Raw genomic sequence first — 14,648 nt, forward strand, 5'->3', positions numbered from 1 at the left:
TCTCTTCCCCCCCACCCTGCAATTCCTTTGGGGGTCTCTATCTTTCAGTTGGAAAATACCCCTGCTGCTGAGAGGGAGGAAAAGGTAGCCCCAGTGAGCTTCTATAGCTCTGTAGCTATAGCTGTGATGGGACCAAAGGGTGGGGCTCTCCCCTTCTCCCACATGGTTATCTAAAATGGCCATGGGCAAACATGAGTCTCCTTTCCAGCAAGAGAGATGGGATTGGAGGCTACAACCCTCTGCCCCAAACCTACAGCAGAAGAAATAAGTGAAAAGTCAGCTGAGGCTACTTCAACATGTTTGGCTCCTCCTCCATCACTCCCTCTCATGGAGCTGCCCTGGGTGGCTGGGCAGCCACACCTGTTGGTGGGGAAAGCTATTGCAGCCCCAGAAGCTCAACACAGGCATCTCTCGTGACATTTAAACTGCCCAAACCCTTTGATTATAAAGTAAGTCTGAAGCCCTATAGTCTGTAGTGAGGTATATTAGAGTGAACTTATTGCTGACACATGCCCCTTGTGGGTGGGCATGACACACCAGGCTCCTCTTGTCCAATGCCACCTGCTGACAGCTCGTCCAGCCCTGTGGTGGTCTACCTCTACTTGTGATGGCCCTCCAGCCAGATCACTTTATAGTTTCCCTCTGCCCCTTCCAAGATAACAGAACCCCAACAAACAATTTTAAGACCTTGGGTCGGGTCTCCAATGGTCCTTATGTAACCCATACACCTCCTGGGTGTGGTGTTCTGTCCCATCTCTCTCTCTGTCTTTATTATTTATATATATATATATATATGCATGCAGTAGAGGCTCATACACTAAACTCCAGAGGTCCCAGGTTTGATCCTGATGACGACCGGGGTCTGTCAGTGTCACACTTACATCCCTCATGTGAGGACTCATCACCTTTTTCTCTTTCCAAGATTCATCCTCTTTCAAGGCACGGGCCTGGAGTCCTTCAACAAATCCCAAATGAAAATGCGAATTTAAAGAACTTCTCTCTTTCTTGGGTTCAAACTTGTATCCCTCTTAAGTTTCCCCTGGGCTATGTTCCTCAGTCAGATACCTCCCTGGAGGTCCAGGTCCTGCCATTTTGTCGGGGCTCACTTGCTCCACCCTGATGATTTCGCCATCTCTCTCCTGGCCTCTTGCCAGAAATCTTTACTTAGGAGACATTAGGAGGCTAATGCTCCCACTGGGCTTCCTCTTCAACCCTGTTGGTCTCTATTGCTAAAAGCAGCACTGCAGAATTCTTCCCCTCGCTACCTGCAGACATCTCTGGATTTCCTCTCTTTACAGTGCCCACCTAGCTCTTCCCCCAGCTGGGATTTGTCTTTAATTGGGCCTGGCTCCACCTTCAGGTGCAATCAGGTGCTCTAACTGAGCTCTCCAGCTCCAGTTAACTCTTTTGGAGACACTGTGGGGTTCACACCCCATCACAAAGCTTGTGCGATTATGGTTTTACTAAGCTATTGTATTGTCAAACACGATTCTGCTTCCAGAATGGGCAGGGTCTTAGGACAGTGGTTTTCAATCTTTTTTTCCCCATTTGTGGACCCCCTAAAATTTTCAAATGGAGTTACAGACCCCTTTGGAAAACTTAGACATAGTCTGTGGACCCCCAGGGAGCCACAGATCACAGGCTGAAAACCACTGTCTTGGGAAGATTGTTTCCGTGCAGGAGCACAGACTGTTTTCTTGATAAATGCTGGCAGCTGCTTGAAACTAGCTCTGAAGTGGTTCAGTCTGAAACTGCTGCTTTGATCTCACAGAAGAGGCACAAGTGGTCTGAGTAGAGATTCCTCTGAGTGTATAGAATTACTTCATAATATATTAACAGAACCAGCAGAACTCTCATGTCAAGATGATGATGTTCCAAATACATTACCTCAACAGGCTGGGTCAGTGACTCCCTGCTTAATGTTGTGTGTTGTCCCAAGAGAGACCCAGTATTTGGGCATGATACAGGCCACTCGCCCTTGTGTGGAGATGGGGAAGCATCATGAACACTATCTCCACCCTTAGTCTGGAAGCTGAGCACACCCTGTACCATCTCTTAGTGGTGGATAGAATGCCAGGAGTTTAGGGGCGAGAAATCTTATGCTTATTTTGGAATGGGATTATTGCATGGGAAAACTAATTGATTAAATCTGTTATATTAAAGCAAACTAAGGAGCAGCCTGTTAATATTTATTGGTAACCATAGTAACTAAATAATGCTGCAGGCATGTGCATACTCTCCTCCTGATTAAAGAAGATCTTTTTGGAGTGATTTTCTGTTTTTAGATGCCAGGTAGGCCAAATCCTGGTCCCTTTGAAGTCTATGGCAACTGCTATTGAGTTCAACCTGTTGATTTGACCCTGTTGTTTTTATTTTAAATGAGTGTCTTTCAAAAAGAAAGTTGCAAACTTGAGAGAAAAGGTTACGTCACTTTTTGGTGGTGACCTTGCTTAGATTGATAACTTTTTTGCAGTTTTAGAGTTGTCCCTTTTTAAGTTCCCTACAGAAGAAAAGAACTTTGTATGAACTGTTTTGAGGAAGTGGTTTAACAGTCTTGGAAGGTGATAACCATAGTTTCCTCCTAGGTTTGGTTTTATCATAGTGGAGTATGCCAAAAGCTGATGTATGTTTGAATTGGGTAACACCAAAAAAACCCCTCCCCAAACCAAAAAACCCCAATTCAACCCTCAGACACTGCCTTTATAAAACATTCAGATTCCAATCTGACCCTAGCATCTTGAAGAGGCAGTCGCTGCTATGTCCCATCAAAGGAAAAATTACTCTAAACATTAGCCATGTTGGTCCCAGACCTGAAGAAGATCTCTGTCTAAACTCAAAAGCTTGTCTCTTTCACCAATAGAAGTTGGCCCAATTAAAGATATTACTTCATCCACCTTGTCTCGCTAAACAAACTAGGCAGCCAAAGTCCACCATTTAAAAAAAACATTATTTAAAGCATAGGGCCAAACTCCATTCTTAGTTATTGCTGGAGGAAGCCATTCTGGTGTAACAGCAGCATTTGGCCAATAATGCAAAATATGTTCAGATTTTCTTATATACATCAAGGGTCTGGATTTACTGCTTATTTGGGGTGGGAAGGAAATGTAGGAAGGATGAACAAGCTCTTGTTTCCTAGAGCTGCTAATATCACATGTGGGAATTTTAGGGGGGAAAGGTTCTGGTTAGGGACTGTTCTGCCTTTTTTTGAAAAACACATCAACAATTAAACATAATTAATAGGTCTAGATCAGGGGTGGCCAACCTGTGGCTCCAGAGCCACATGCAGCTCCTCAGAAGATAAAATGCGGCTCCTTGTACAGGGACTGACTCCAGGGCCGGAACTACAGGCGCCAACTTTCCAATGTGCCAGGAGGTGGGGGCTCACTGCTCAACCCCGGGCTCTGCCACAGGCCCTGCCCCCACTCCACCCCTTCCCACCCCCTCCCCTGAGCCTGCTGTGCTCATGCTCCCCCACCCCCTGCCTGAGCCTTCGGCACGCCACGAAACAGCTGATTGGGAGGGAAGGAGAGGGCTGCCGGTGGGTGGGAGGCGCTGGGAATGGCCTTGGGGGGGGAGAATTGATGGGGGCTGCTAACGTATTATTGTGGCTCTTTGGCAATGTACATTGGTAAATTCTGGCTTCTTCTCAGGCTCAGGTTGGACACCCCTGGTCTAGATTGTGGTGTTTAGGTGCAGTTTTAAGTAAAGGGTGGCACATGGATGTGTTGTTGCAGGAGCTATTGTGACTCCATCACCATTCGACCCTGGACATCCCTCTTGTGCCAGGAGGAGGAAAAGTGACTTACTGCACCCCTGAAAAGGTGCAGCCAGCTCCTTGGTCAGCACAGAGAGGGAGATGACTAAGTCATTATTGCCTAGGGTGACCAGATGAGAGGAAGAAAATATCAGGACACATAGGGGGTTGCCGGCGGAGCAAAAAAAACAAACGAAAAAAACGGAGTGCTGCCGGAGCAACAACAAAAAAGCGGAGTGCCGCGAAATATTGGGACAAATTGCATCCCAACCAAACATCGGTCGGGACGCGGGACAAATGCCTAAATATCGGGACAGTCCTGATTTTATCGGGATGTCTGGTCACCCTATTATTGCCTGCTTCCCATCTTTTCCCCTCCCACTTGCTTGCATGAGAGCCAGGGAAAGTAGCAGTAGTCATGCAGCTGTGCACAGAACCTGGACCTGAGTGGCTCTAACCCAGCTGTTCGGGTTGAGGTGGGAAGGAAATCCTTTCATCCAGCTAGTCCCCTCTACAGCCAGGTGAGGGCTAGAAAATAATGTGGCCCATCATGATAAAGTTGGCAAGATGATGAAGAGAAAAAGGACAAAGAAAAAACAAAACTTAAAATGACACCCTGGGTAATTTAAAGAACAGTCTAAGAAACAGCTAGACAGTTTACCAGCACAGAAATTAAGTAATTTTCATAAATATGTTGGCATATAAAATGTCTAATTTATAAAGCATTTTAAACACAAAACAAAAGTTATTAAAAATCAGGGATTCTGGAATCATAAAGCAAATGTTGATCTGAACCACTCGGATCATAATCATCATCTGACAAATCTTCCATCTAGGCTGTTGTTTGAACAAAGCATGTAACATCATCCTACTCGAAGAAAAGGCACCTAGTACCCATCAGAAACTGCTGCAGTTTAGCAGGGAACAGCCCCTAAGGCAACAACTCTCTTCAAAGCATTATTTTCAGGCAATATATTAAGAAAGAATCATATCGCTACACAAGCGTAAAAATTCCACCCAGGGCTAGCAGTGTCCCTGATTAAAAACAAACCCTCAAAAAGGAAGAAAAATAAGTGACCTTGAAGTCTAGAAAGCATGAGTAGCTGCAGCAGTCTCTTCAAGTGTGTGTGTGTGTACGAGGGGTACACTGGTTAATCACCCTCTTCATTGATCCTCTCTGGAATGAGGTGATGGGCAGCCCAGGAAGTAGCACCAGCATGGGCAAGCTCAGCTATAATAAGAGGAGTTAAAAATTGAGTGGGTCAGAAATTGGTGCTCTGAGGAGTAATGTCTAGAATCCTCCTCACAGGTTAGTTCTGACAGGGGGTTGTCACCAAATTGCCCTCAGGAGCCCTGGAAAGAGGAACAGCAGCCTTTTTGTTGTATCTTTCTTTTCCTATTTCTCCAGCTAAACCACTCCAAGAATGGATTAAATATCATAGCCCCAGGGTTCAGTCATAATAATGTGTCTAGCAATTTAAGTCAGTTTACACTTAACGCACAGTGCTCTGTAATCTTTTACTTTTTTCGGAAGAGGAGCATCTTGCACCACTCTTAAGCAATCCCAGCAAGTTTTCCAAGGATTAGTATCCAAGGGTTCCAAACTCTAGGACAGAGGTGGGCAAACTACGGCCCGTGGGACTGTCCTGCCCGGCCCACAAGCTCCTGGCCCAAGAGGCTTGCCCCCAGCCCCTCCCCTGCTGTCCTCCCTCCCCTGCAGCCTCAGCTCGCTCGGCCACCGGCGCAATGCTCTGGGTGGCAGGGCTGTGAGCTCCTGGGGCAGCGCAGCTGCAGAGCCTGGGCTGACCCGGTGCGGTGGCGTCGTTGTGGCCTGGCTCCAGCCGGGCGGCTCACTGTAGCGCTGCCAGCCACCGGTGCTCCAGGCAGCACGGTAAGGGGGCGGAGGGGTTGGATAGAGGGCAGGGGAGTTCGGTGTGGTGGTCAGGGGGTGGGGTGTTCAGGGGAGGAACAGGGGGTTGAATGGGGGCAGGGGTCCCGGGGGCAGTCAGGAAGGAGCGGGGGTTGGATGGGGCAGCAGGGGGCAGTAAAGGGCCGGGGTTCTGGGGGCAGTTGGAGGACAGGGAGAAGGGGTGGTTGGATGGGGCAGGAGTCCAGAGGGGGGGCGGCGTCAGGAATGAGAGGAGGGGTTGGATGGCACGGCAGAGGTCTGGGGGTGGTCAGAGGACAGGGAGCAGGGGTGTGTGGATGGGGCAGGGGTCCCAGAAGGGAACATGGGGGGGGATTGGATGGGGCAGGAGTCCCGGGGGAGGGGAATAGGAGGTGGGGTCCGGCCCTCCATACAATGTACGAAACCCGATGCGGCCCTGAGGCCAAAAAGTTTGCCTACCCCTGCTCTAGAAGCAACACTGAAGGAAGCTGTGACCCAAAGGTCTGTTTGGTGTGGGGAAATGGGGCAGTCCCAGAAATTTATTTCTCAGTATTCACCAACAGCCTATTCCTGCACACTGTCTGTCCCTTCCTGAAATGCTCAAACTCTTTTTGATTGGAGAGTTGATTGCTTTCAAATATATCTAAAGTTACAAATTGGAGTGGGGGGAGAGGAGCCTTGAAAGTATAACCATGGTCAGTGCATTGAGAATAATACAGTATAGGCAAGGAACGGTCCTCACAGCCATATGCAGCTGTATTTACTTTGTGCTAGTTCTTTAGCTTACTGAGTAAGAGGCCTGTGTTTTCATAGCCAGACACAGAGATCTTGATGTCCTTGATGCAACATTGTACGATTGGCAGCCTATTATATCTGTATGTTTGCAGTTATGAAATAGTCTGGCAGTGCGAAGATAGTAGCTCCTGGAACGCTGAGGACTTTCCTGTCACGGCTAGTGTATCTTCCAGAGAGGGGAAATGAAGCCCTGTCCTGAAGGGTCTGGAACTGTCTCTGGAACTGATCACAGTGCTTGCATTGGCCACAGGGGTTGCTAACGGTAGGCATAAGCTGCTGAGCACTCTGCATGGAAGAACTACAGAAGCTGTGGCTAAGATTTTCAAAAGTGATCAATGATTTTTGGATGCCCAACTTAGAATATCTCACTGGGCCTAACTTTCAGACAGGGCCGAGCATCCACCCTGACATCACCAGACCCCACTGAAGTGTATCATGTCAGGTACCCAAAAATTAAGGCAACCAAAAATGAGTCATATTGAAAAATCTTATCCATAGTATGCTTGGTCCCATGGAAAAGGAAGTGTGTTTCTGGGGAAAGAAAGGGTTAGTGGGAGGGTTTTCTTACTGAACACATGCATACATAGGCCTGCTTCTGTTCCCACTTATACCAGTGTAAATCCTGATTAATGCTGTTGAAATGACTGGATTTACCACAGCATAAAACTGGTGAAAGTAAAAAATTAGGCTCTTTATAGGGGAAGCCCTGTACAGGCATGTGAACAAAGGTTATGCATGCATATATTTGTGCCTAAATAATAAAGGCCTATAAAGGAGATGCATCTCTAGATCAAAATGCCTTGGATTATATAAAGTCAAATACAGAAATGTATTTGAAAGGGTCTGACATGTAGATTCATGGCCAGTTTTTGCAAGTCTTAGCCAGCCACCCTTCCCCTCCCCGCCACACACACAAAATCAGACAGATGCTGCTGTGCCCCATCAAGGCAAAGGAGGTTATTGAGTAGATTCACTATTATATGGAGCAATAATGCCCTGTTCTTAAAATAAGCACCTTGTTACCATCTGTTCTATTTTTCAAGGAATGCAGTAATTGTACCTAGAGTATTAATTTTAAAATCATGTTCATCAGCATAATCAGTCTTTTGAAGCTCTGTTAGAGTAAAAGGCCAAACTTCTTTATTGAAAGTATATTTTGTGCCTTGGGGGGAAAAAATGTCCATATTTAGTCTGTTCAACCCTTCTCCCTTCAACCTTGATATTAAAAGATCCCATTTCTCACAGCTGAAATAGCCGTAAGTGGATGTGCCTACTCCTGTTTTATGACCGTGTGGGTTCCCTGCAAGATACTTTTCTAACAAGACAAAAATTATGTTTTAGCCAGGACTGTTTTGGAGGCTGAAGGTGAAAAATGATGTAGCTAAATACAGTCTCCATTTAGGGATCATTTAGATGGTGTACACTAAAACAGGCTCAGGATGATATGCCTGACAGTGTCCCTTAATCCAACCCCAGAGCCTTGCAGATATTTCCACTGCCCATCCAGCAAGGGGCTGCGGGATCATTGGGCAGCCACTAAAATACAGATTGGAGCAGGATAGCAAACTAAACAGTAAACTAGAGTTAGAAGAAAAACTAGAGCTGGCTGTTTTATGAAGGGAAAAAATGGTGTTCTGGCTGAAATGAAAATTTTCATTATTTGAAATTCTCTGGTTTTGATGAAAAACTGAAAAGAGGGGGTTTGAGGGTCTTCCTCCAGTCCCTTTTTCTGCCCTGTTTCTGTTTTGTTGAAACTCTGAAACATGTAGAAGCATATTTTTCATTTTGTTCTTGTTTGTTTTCATGGAAAACTCATCATTGTTGAGCCAACTCATTAGCGACAGTAATACTATATCTTCAAAGCCAAATTCATAAGAGTGCTCCCATCAATTTCAATGGAACGATTCTTGAGACTAAAAGTTTGCAGATATGGGGGAAGGGGAAAACCTGAGTGCAACTACCTCCTTGTAAGGTACTTAAAAAGGGTCATTCCCCTGAGGCTTCCTCTCAGGGGATGATATTTTCCTTCTGTCTTTTACTGCAGTTTTCGGTTGGAAACACTGCTTTTAAAGTAGTATTTGGCACTGGCCATCTTTCAATATTGATGATATGCACAGCTGTGTCACAGGAAGGTGACGCTCACGCAGTAATAGCCCATTTTGGACGTTATGTGTATTTTGGTGCCTCCAGCTTCTGCGGTGCCATGAAGCTTTTATGATTTCTCTTATATCTGTAACTTTTGTTTTTTTTGACAAGAGCTGTAACTATGCACCCAGAATGGTACAATGAATGCATAGCATTTCCACTTGCTTTGGTGAGTGTGGTTCTTTTTACTTAGTTTTTATTTCTAGTGCCTTGTGCCCCAGCAGGTTTAATTATTGCATCCAGTTGTGTTTTGTGTTTTCTGATGGTTCAAAGCAAATGTTTCCTTAATAATTTACTACTAACCATAATTTGCAGTGTCAACTGGCTCACTCACTTCATCGTACTATCAAGGTAAAATCTGATAATCTGTTCATGGTAACTTCTATGGGCCTTACCAGCTCAGTGTGATGTATTGGCTACTATGTGCATACTGAAATAGCCAAGTTAGTTAGTTTTTTAAGCTTTCTAGAACAAGGAAGCTTTTTAGTTTTTGGTAACATTAAAGGATCTCAGTTTAGCAGTTCATATTGTACTGATCCATGCTCCTTAAGAATGACTGAAATTTATCATTGGGTTAGCAAAGGGCTAACACATAGGAAGTCCCAATACACAGCGCACCAGAATGTTAAAAATCAATAGTTATAACCTATTTAGGAAGGCTCAAGGGGGCAAAAGTTGCACTGAAATGGCACTCTGTGTCAAAAATGGCATTACCTGTTTCTAAGTCATTGATAATTCAAAAAAAAAAAAATTTCAGTGCATATGGATCAGTGACCTAATTGGTAAAGCATAAATGGGTTTTAGTTGTATCTGCTACAGACCACCAGATCACACAATGGAACAGATGCCGCCTACTTATGCATCTGTCTGTAACATTTAGAAAAAAAAACAAAAAGCTATGTGATGATTGGACTTCAGATTAAGTGACATATGCTGAAGGTCTCATGCTGCCAGTGCTAAAACATCCATGGAATTTATAAATATTATAGACGATAATTTCCTAACTCAAAAAATGTTGCATGCAAGTCAAGGGAATTCTGTATTGAACTTCATCTTGCAGGTAAAGAAGAATGGATCACAGAGCTAAAAATTAATGGTAGGTTAGGTACAAGTGATCATTATTTGATCATATTTATAATGTGCAAACAGAATAAAGTCCAGACCATTAATATAACTTGGTACTTTAAAAGGGCTAATTTCACAAAGCTGAAAACAATTATGACCCCAGTCAGCTTGGAGGAAGAATTGAATTAGAAAAAGTGAAAGATAATTGGGAATTGTTTAAGAACACATTACTAGATGCCCAAAAAGCTACAATCAAAGAAGGTGGCTGTATTGGTTAAAAAACCATCTGGGTTTAGAGGGGAAGTGAAGGCAGCTATAAAAATGTGTGTGTGTGTGTGTGTGTGAGAGTGTACTATAAATGTTTATATAATAAAAATAAATGGAAGAAAGAGGAATTTGATAGCGATGAGTATAAATTAGAAGTTAAGAATTGTAGAAAATTTATAAGGGAAGCAAAGGGCCACAAGGAGACATCTACGGCCAGTAATGTTAAGGACAATAAGAATTTAACTATATTAGGAACAAAAAGAATCCTAACAATGGAACTGGTCCATTACTGGATGGAAATGGTAGAATTATCAATAATAATGCAGAAAAGGTACAAGTGATCAGTAAACATTTCTGTTCAGTATCTGGGAAAAAATAGATGTCATATCATATGATAACATTCCATTCTGCTGATATTTCAGGAGGATATTCAACAGTGGCTAATAATGCTAGATATTTTTTAATCAGTAGGTCTGGATAACTTGTATCCAGGAGTTTTTTAAGAGGTGGCTGAGGTGCTTGCTGGACCATTAATGGTAGTTTTCAATAAATTCTGGAACTCTGGGGAGTCTCCAGAAGACAGGAATATTGTGCCAATATTTCTAAAGGGTAAATGGGATAATATGGGTAATATAGGCCTGTGAGTCTGACATCAATCTTGGGCAAGATAATGTAGCAGATGATTTGGGACTCGATTAATAAAGAATTAAAGGAGGATAATCTAATTAATGTCAGTTAATGTGGGTTTATAGAAACTAGATGCTTTCAAAGTAACTTGATATCTTTTTGATGAGATTATAAATATGGTTGATAACTGTAATAGTATTGATGTCATATGCTTGGAGGAGTTCTGTAAGGCATTTGATTAGAGACCACAGCTATTTCTTAGCAGTAGGGGGATGTGTTTCTGAGAGCCTACCAGTTAAGAATAAATAGTAAAAAAGGTCATTTCTGAAAGCCCCAGTCTTCTCCCATTTCTAGAACTGGACTCAAACCAAGCTTTAGAATCTGCAACATTTGGCGGGTTTTTTTTTAAATATTTTGTGGGTGTTTTTGTTGTTGTTGTAGGAACCAGAAGTGGAAGTGCTAAAATACTATGATATGCAAAGCCAAGGGTCCACTAAGCATCTCAATCTTTAAATGCTTATCTGAGCTACACGCAAACTCTGAACCTTATGAAGTTCTTTCATAATTAGCTCCAGTACTTTTTCTTATCTATTACCAAGCTCTACAAAATTAGACTATGGAATACTCCTACATGTGGATGGCATAAATTTCACAAGGTGTATCTGTAACTACCACTATCTTGGCCAACATACCAGGGATTGAACAGGGGAACTGTAGAACTGAAAGAGAAAGTGAGCTAAAGAGCCAGCTGAAGACTGTAACAAATGCTTATCCTCTGGATCCGACACAGAGAGGGATACAGAACACAGATTTAAAACTACTAATATGAGGGTTTTTTTATTGAAATTCATTGTATTTGAGTGCTTCCCACATACAAAGCTTTGTCAAAAATATGTATGAAGGATGGGAATTTTGCATGGGAGCAGGAAGAATCTGCAATAAAAAAAACAGTTATACAACCTTGTAGAGGGGATCTTTTACAAGTAAAGTTGGTTGTGGTGTGTCTCTGTCCTACCTAATTTATATGAGTCAGATATGAGTTTATATGAGTGGTATTTAGTGTTAACAAAAAACAAAACTCTGACAGAAGGTCTCATGTTCTCCAGTGTTACTTTCTTGTTTCAAGAAAAATAATTGTGCGACATTGTGATATGTGACATGCCCCTTCCTGGTTTCAGGGACAAATAGGTAGCAAGAGACTATGATTTGTGAAGGACTTTTATGCTGCATGGGCAAGTGACATATATCTTGCTTTCTTTTTATGCATCTACCGTCAACAATAACCCTATGACAAATACATCACGAACACTTGAATTTATAAGATAGATAGATAATCACATACAACATTTGTTACAAAGGGCTTTCTTATTTTACAGGACATCAAAAGTCAAAGCAGTGTTTACTTTCTGGGAAGTGCTGCTGCCAGCAAGTCATTTTGCTTGTCTTGAAAAGCTATGAGTTCTTCTTTTGTGATAACTGGTTGTAATTATTTAACAGATGAGCAATTATCTGAACATATAAGTCTGTATTGGACAAATCTGTTTCTCTTATATAAGCAAATTTGATTGTTATAGAATGTAAATGTGGTTCTAAAGAATTACTATGATTTATTTTTTTTAGAAAATGTAATTACAACACTCTGCAGGCAATTCTAGTTGTGTTAAATTAATAAAATAATTGCAGTCTGCCTCTGCACCTAATCTTTCCATGAATAAGTTGTAAAAATGCATATTTTTACACAAAAAATGTTTATCCTTTATGAAGAAAAATAAGTGTTGACTATAAAATGGAAAAACGTCAATGTTTTTCAGCATTATCCTTTCTCTAGCACTTCTGTAATGTCACTTCTGGCACTCTAGATAACGAAGTAAAATTTTCCTACTTTCAGTGACTGATATACTGCTGCTTTTTACAAAAATCTGCTTTTCACATGAATTTCAAATTTAGTTGTATCTCTGAACTATGCAGATGTGGTGCACAGTGCCCACAAGGAGTTGGATTGCAGTGGAGAGTGATGATACTTTTCCAGGATCCACCACAATCTCTGAATGTGGATAGCTGGATGTTTCTGCTAAGATGGTCAGCAGTGAAATAGTGGATCATGCTATTTAAGCCACCAGTCCTGCAAAGACGCATAGGGAGCAGTTCCATTACATTCATAATGAATACTCACGATACATGAACAACAACATAATAATAAGCAAATGCATAAGACTTTATGTGATTGTGGTCTAAAGCAGTGGTTCTCAAAGCCGGTTCACCGCTCCAGGCCAATGGGGGCTGCGGGAAGTGGCACGAACCTGCAGACGCGGCAGGTAAACAAATCAGCCTGGCCCGCCAGGGGCTTTCCCTGAACAAATGGCGGACCGGCTTTGAGAACCACTGGTCTAAAGAGTTACCATATGAATGGATCACTTCATGTCTCTTAGAACAATTGTTTCTTTCTGTCTTCAGAATTAAGAAATAAGAGAGCCCTGCATTGATTCACATGTGGATGGCTCTCTTTCCAACCAATAGGGTTAGAAACTGATAGGGTTACCAGAGAAGTGCCAGTGTGGTTTACCACATACTGCTGGTTCAGTCCAACTCTCACAGTTTGTGTGAGAATAATACTGAGAATTGCCAAAATTACTACTGCTTGCTACTTTTAGACCACAGAAGATTTTTCTGCTGGCTCAGAGAACGTTTGGAAAGTTATATAGCACAGTAGCTGTGATATTCATTAAGATAATTGATTAGTATTCTGTATGATTTTAATATTTTTTCAGCCAATATGTAAACTTAATTTTTCAATGTGTTAGGGTGTTCCAAACTTTACATCTCTCAGATCCTCTTTCTAGCATACCAAGAAAGCGAAGTATTGTAGTTGCAAAATAATTGATAATGTAATATTGAAAACACTGTTTTTTTAAACTACAAGAGTGGCTTTCATTAAAAAAATAGATTACGTTTTCATGAGTACCAAGCAAAGATGAGTGAACTAGTCATGAATGCTAAGTAAGCTTTCTTTCATCAGATCACTTGCCTCCTGTGTTGTAATTACCGTTCAGGGGGATTGCAGCAGAGCAGGTTATTTTAGAACTTGCTTTTAGCTTGAATGGTGTGTGGTTTCCCCCCCTCCTTTTTTTTTCCATGGTAAATTTTAAATAGAAGATTTTAGTCTAAGATGAATGTAAGAAGTATTGAATGCCTCCTGTTCTACCCCCTCCTCCGCCGTTGCATTGACAAAACATGTTGACTGTCCTTGACAGTTGAAACGCTAGTAAATAAACACAACTATGACACAGTTGGCATCACAGAGACCTGGTGGGATAATATGCATGACTGGAATGTTGGTATAGAGGGGTACAGCTTGCTCAGGAAGGACAGGCAGGGAAAAAAGGAAGGAGGTATTGCCTTGTATATTAAAAATGTATACACTTGGACTGAGGTAGAGATGGAAATAGGAGACAGACTTGTTGAAAGACCCTGGGTAAGGATAAAAGGGGTAAAAAACAAGGGTGATGTCATGGTAGGGGTCTACTACAGACCACCTAACCAGGAAGAAGAGGTGGATGAGGCTTTCTTTAAAAACTAAAAATCATCCAAAGTACAGGACTTAGTGGTAATGGGGGACTTAAACTACTCAGACATCTGTTGGGAAAATAACACAGCAGGGCACAGATTATCCAACAAGTTTTTGGAATGTATTGGAGATAATTTTTTATTTCAGAAGGTGGAAAAGGTACTAGGGGAGATGCTGTTCTAGATTTGATTTTAACAAATAGGAAGGAACTGGTTGAAAATTTGAAAGTGCAAGGCACCTTGGGTGAAAGTGATCATGAAATGATAGCGCTCATGATTCTAAGGAATGGTAGGCAGGAGAACAGCAAAATAAAGAGACTGTATTTATGGATTTCCAGAAGGCAGACTTTAGCAAATTCGGAGTTGGTAGGTAAAATCCTATGGGAAGCAAGTCTAAGGGGGAAACAATTGGCAGTTTTTCAACAACACGTTATTAAGGGCACAACAGCAAACTATCCCACTGTATAGGAAAGATAGGAAGTATGGCAAGAGACCACCCTGGCTTAACCAGGAGATCTTCAATGATCTAAAAATCAAAAGAGA

The 14,648-nt window shown here is 42.3% G+C and overlaps 1 protein-coding gene across 10 annotated transcripts in view; it reads left to right on the forward strand.

Moving 5' to 3' along the window:
• The window catches only part of GOLIM4 (golgi integral membrane protein 4), a 66,481-nt gene that overhangs the window by 15,096 nt on the left and 36,737 nt on the right, over positions 1-14,648 (forward strand). Inside the window, exon 1 of one of the 10 annotated variants that reach the window (XM_039488574.1) lies at positions 13,886-13,930. The exons of 8 other annotated variants lie outside the window; for them this stretch is intronic. The gene's annotated coding sequence lies outside the window, so the exon portion shown is untranslated. Of the gene's footprint in view, positions 1-13,885; positions 13,931-13,992; positions 14,014-14,648 lie in introns of those variants that run through there. One more of the 10 variants, XM_039488576.1, reaches the window with a different exon arrangement.

The sequence above is a fragment of the Mauremys reevesii genome, linkage group 9 (genome assembly GCF_016161935.1).
Source record: "Mauremys reevesii isolate NIE-2019 linkage group 9, ASM1616193v1, whole genome shotgun sequence".
In the NCBI taxonomy this organism is placed as follows: domain Eukaryota; kingdom Metazoa; phylum Chordata; order Testudines; family Geoemydidae; genus Mauremys; species Mauremys reevesii.